This window comes from Gekko japonicus, unplaced genomic scaffold (genome assembly GCF_001447785.1).
Source record: "Gekko japonicus isolate JY-2015 unplaced genomic scaffold, Gekko_japonicus_V1.1 scaffold100, whole genome shotgun sequence".
NCBI lineage: Eukaryota > Metazoa > Chordata > Lepidosauria > Squamata > Gekkonidae > Gekko > Gekko japonicus.
The window spans coordinates 1,886,231-1,891,932 of record NW_015167060.1 but is presented as its reverse complement, the minus strand read 5'-3'; positions in this window follow the sequence as shown (position 1 = coordinate 1,891,932).

Genomic DNA, 5,702 nt, shown 5'->3' with positions numbered 1-5,702 from the left:
AGTCCCCCTTGGAGGTCCCAGCTCGGGCCGCCTGCTTGGATCCGCCTCCTGCTCTCCACCGTTGCTCTCTTTCCCAGCCCCTTACCCCCACAGCCAACTCCCTGATGGAACTGGCCGCTCCACTCGGCCACCGCAGCAGCAACCTCCCCCTGCCATAGAAGTGGGCCCGTCTGCAGCCGCCTCCATGCACCTAGGGCGAGAAGACAAATTCAGGGGGAAAGACCGTATTGCTCCTAAGGGTTTGGTCTTTAAGTCCCTCAAGCAAGCTTTCCAGAGCAGTGCCCGTAATGCTCTAAAAGCACGCGCATACAGAATTTGTAGAGCTCATTGGGCACCAGACAATAGCGCATCTCGGACATTGGTTCCCATCCTTTCCCAGTGTGAGAACTTTGTTAACATTTTTTTTTACGGACGCCCCCATGATAGCAGTTGTACTATTAGTAGCCGTCGATTGAGTGACAAAAAAAGATCAACATGATAATGTTTAGTGCACCCATCAATTCACGGACCTCTTGCAATAACTCTGTTGCCCCGCCACTCCTTGCCCCCCAGCGTGGGAACCACTGATCTGGGATGGACATAGTGATGGTCTTATATGTTAACAGTTTATTGTTCTTATTATATTTTTGAGATATTTCAATAAAATTCTTTTTAAAAAAAAAGCCCAAAAGACCTTTAACGCTTATAAAGACCTTTGAGTTACTGAACAAAGGCCAGGGGAGAATTTGGGGAAATAATCTACAATAAGCTTGTTCAAGCCAAGTCCTCCTTGCTTCCTTATGGTTATCAGCTTTTTTTCCCTAGGAGAATTTCTATGTTTTTATCATCTGCCTTACAAACAGAAATTCATCGGGTAAAAATGCTAAGTGCTGCCTGCGGGCCAGTAAGAGTACACAGGCGGAACGGGTGTGGCTCAAGGGCAGATCGCATGCTTTGTACTAGATCTCAGGTTGAGGGCGTTAGGCTTTTCTCTGCCTAAGCCTGTGAAGAGCTGCTACTAGACAAGGTGCAATACTGACGTACTGGTAGAGTGCCAAAGTATCAGTGGTACGAAGCAGTTTTATATGTCCTTAAGAGCCCTGCTAAACATGGTAAGTATCATTGCTTTACTGTCCTGTGTAAAATATAGCAAACGGAGCTGCAATCGGGAAACATTCTTGAGGACATGACACACCACTTACAACCAGATATGTGTGTGCAAAATAATTTTTTGCCCAAGACAGCAAACTAGTTCTGCATCCACCGTAACTCATCTTTCCAACAATTCCTCTCTCCATCTTACAGTGAAGCAGAAGGGACTAGTCCACAGAAGAAACTGATGTTAGGAAGAGACTCAGAAACTGCTGTCAGTAGTGCTATTTGTTGTTGTTCAGTCGCACAGTCGAATCTGACTCTTCGGGACCCCATGGACCAAATCACGCCAGGTCCTCCTGTCTTCCGCCGTCCTCTGAAGTTGGCTCAATTTCGTGTTCGTTGCATCGATGACACTGTCTAACCATCTCATCCTTTGCCGTCCCCGTCTTCTTTGAGCTTCAATCTTTCCCAGCATCAGGGTCTTCTCCAGAGAGTGCTCCCTTCTCATTTGGTGGCCAAAGTATTTGAGCTTCAGTTTCATTATCTGGCCTTCCAGGGAACAGTCAGGGTTGATTTCTTTTAGGATTGACTGATTGGATCTTCTTGCAGTCCAAGGGACTCTCAAGAGTCTTCTCCAGCACCATAGTTCAAAAGAATCTATTCTTCGGCACTCGGCCTTCCTTATAGTCCACCTCTCGCAGCCATACTCTATCTTAGACCTGTAGTTTGTTCTATATCTTCCAGCAACTAGGCATAGACACAAAAGACTGTATCAAGCAAGCAGCTCCCAAGTATGGCTGGGTACTAATTCTTTGAGCCCTGACCTGGATGGCTTAAGCTAGCCCAATCTGGTCAGATCTCGAAGCTCTGGTCAGCATTTGGATGGGGGACCACCAAGGAATTCCAGAATTGCTATGCACAGGGGGGCAATGACAAATGACCTCTCCACATCAGCTGTGACTTAACAGTACCTTACACAAACTAAATTCTCCAGAGCTGTATTTCTGTGCATGCAAATAGTCCATCAGCACTCCAAGCTGAGACAGTATGGTAGTACTGGGATCTATGCAACATAATATCCAATACACACCTAGCGTCTTTGGCAAATGTCCAGAGGATTGCAGAATTAGACCTGCTCTACACAGATCAGCAATCTGAGAAGAAAGAATTCTGGGTGGTAGAATGGACTGTACCACTCAGACTTTGGAGGGGAGAACACATTCTTAATGCTCCCCCATTTAGAATCTTTCTGTAAATGTTAAAAAATGTACATCCACCAGAAAGGTCTCATGCTATTTTCCCATTTATAAGGAGAACTCTAATGTAGGAGAACTTTGAATATAGTATCTTCATCTGCAGTCTCAATCCATTGCACTACCTCAGCATTCTGTCACATTCCATGGATATTCAAACATGTCTGATATGTACCACATATCTTTCAGGGTAAGACACAGAAAGGTCTCAGTTGCTGCATTGCAGACTGAAAAATCGAGAACCAAGTGTTTGTTTAAAACAGCAACTGTCCTCCCTTTTTACAGTTAAAAATTATACACAGAACTGGGGTTGAGAAGTAAAACATCAATCACAAAGATTTTGTTGTTAAAGAACTGAAACATTGTATTATTTGCTAAGGACTTTTCATTTTTTCATCAGGTAGGAAGCATACTGCAAGCCAATTTCCTGGTATCTATCAAGCCAGTCTTTCTTGTGAACTGAAAGCTGGCCTTCTTAGAGCAGTAGTCTCCAGCGTTATTTGAACCTATGGACAATTATGAAATCTGAAAAGAAATAATGGGTGTCAACACAAAATGTCTGTTGTGCAAGGCAAGGCCAATCACAAAATGGCTGCCATGTGGTACAACATCATCTCTTTGCTTTGGGGGAAAGATGATATTTCTAAAGAGAAATGGAGGTTTTCCCCCTGAGCATCCACAAGGGGAGGTTGCCACACAGAGAGCCAAAAGAAGGTCTGAGAATAAGGATGAGGAATGCTGAAGATGAAGCTGTGATGCGCTTACTTGGGATGAGCTCAGTGCTTTACTAAGCAGTCAGCTGGTAGGGACCTAGGCAGACCTACCCAAACCTCCTGGTTGGTTGTTGTTTTAAGGCCTTTTGAGTCCCCAAGATTCAAGAAGTGAGCAAATCAGAAAATCAAGGAAACATATCAGTGGACACTTAGTTGAAACTTCTGTCTTAAAAAAAAATCCAATTACACTTTATACTTTTTACAATTACACTGTATACCAATGAGATGAATCAGACTAGGGTGAATTCACAGAATTATGTATGGTGTATATGCAGGGGTGTCAAACATAGATCTAGCAGCAGCATTCGACATGGTCGACTATAGTCTGTTGACCCACCACCTCGCTGACATAGGAGTTAGGGGTACTGCCTTGCAATGGTTTTCCTCCTTTCTCCATGATCAGGGACAGAGAGTGGTGCTTGGTGAGAGGGTCTCCGTGCTATACCCAATGAAATGTGGAGTGCCGCAGAGGGCAATCCTCTTTCCAGTGTTATTTAACATCTATATGCGCCCCCTCGCCCAGTTAGTCCGGAGGTATGGAGTAGATTGGCATCAATATGCAGATGACCCCCATTTCTATCTGTTATTGGACGGCCATCCCTCCTCCGCTCCTGGTAATCTGGCCGAGGCTTTGGAGGCTGTGGCTGGATAGTTACAGCAGAGCCAGCTGAAGCTTAATCCATTGAAGATGGAGGTCCTGCACCTAAATTGGGGTGGTGGTGGATGTGGGTATCAGGCTCCCCACTCTGGAAGGGATGCCTTTGGTGCCTGCCCAGAAAGTGAAGAGCCTGGGAGTAACGCTGGATGCCTCTCTTTCTATGGAGGCCCAGGTTACCGCAGTCTTCAGGTCTGCCTTTTTCCATCTTAGGCCCATTTGTGGGAAGGACAGGCTATAAATATGAATGAATGAATAAGGCCCAGGGCTCTTACTTGGCCCTCAAGCAACTGGTATGTATGAAAATATAAGGTACTCCTCCTTTTATGGCATCCCTTGGAATAAAACGTAGTTTTGCATATAATTAAATATATTTATTGGGGGTTTTCTGGACTCCCCAGTGAATCAGTCGCTTTCAGTGTTAGGAATCAATTGCTTTTGTTTGTAGTTTGAGTAAAAATAATATCGTTAATTGGGTTTGCCTGTGTCCTTTACAAAGTTTATATCTCAGTACCCAGCATTACATTTTATGGCACACATGGCCCAGCCTGACAAAGTGACATTTATGTCACATCCCGCCATTGTAACAAATGAGCTCAACACCTCTGGATAGAGAGTGTGCTTATAAACTGCATAGAGAGCTAGTAATATTTTAGACTGGGTAACACAGACCCACATATTACTTAATTTATTGTCTCATGATTGTTCAACATAGCTGAAAATGTGAATGGAATGACATTTGAAGTCACACCAAATGATGGGAGAATTCACACATACCATACCAGTGTATACTTGATGCTGTAGTCATAGCGTGATCAATATGTTGCTCTAAACCAGGCAGCATCACCTAATCATATAGGCATTATCACATCCTTGCTGACCCACATGTCCATTCAGTTGCATGGACATATTAATACTCACTGAAGAGATAGAGGTTACAGACAAGTAGCTTTCCATGCAGTTGTAGCCAGCACTTATTGTATTTATAAGCAGCCGCCATGCTGCAAATGTTCTTAATCAAGATCTGTCTTCAGTGGTCACTGTTATCCCATAGAATTAAAAAAAATTGATTTTAACTTCACCATAAACAGGTGTATCTGGTACAATATTAAGATTACATACAGCGAGTCTATCACATTATTTTTTACCTTACCACGTCTATAATCTGTTCCATCTTTCTCTAAAAAGGTCATATTTTTCCCTTGTAGTATTATTGACAATTTGTCCATCTCCGCTATATCCAACAATCTAGGTATTATATCTTCTTTGGAGGGTATTCTTTCTGATTTCCAATATTTCGCAAACATAATACGCGCTGCTTTTAATATATATGTTATTACATATTGATCAAATTTTTTAACCTTGTCTGGTAGTATATTTAACAAAAAGACTTCTGGTATATATGGTAATTTTATGAAATTTCATAAATTATTTTATACATTTTGCGCCAATAGTTTTGAGTTATATGGCACCTCCACCACATATGATAGAAAGTTCCTACACTGTGCTTACACTTCCAACAGTTTTTAGACATATTTGTATAACATTTAGCTATTCTTTCTGGTGACCAGTGCCATCTAAAAAACATCTTATATATATATTCTTTATAAGATATTGTTCTCATGAATTTTATGGCTTTCCATATTTTGGACCAGTCATCTATATCCACATTATGACCTAAATCTTGCATCCATGAAATCACTGGGGCTTTTACTACTTTATCTCATAAATAATCCAGGAGAAATAATAAAATATATAACTTCTGTAAAATGTTATCACTAGAGGACAACCAAATTTTGTCTAAGTCAGTTTTTGTTTCTTGCCAACCAGTCTTTTTGTCTTTATTATATCTAGAGTTTGAGTGTTTTCCCACCAGGTCAATTTAATATTTAGCATATTTAGGTCATCTTGAGTTTTCAAAGTATTGTTCTTATCTAGTAGCGTTTC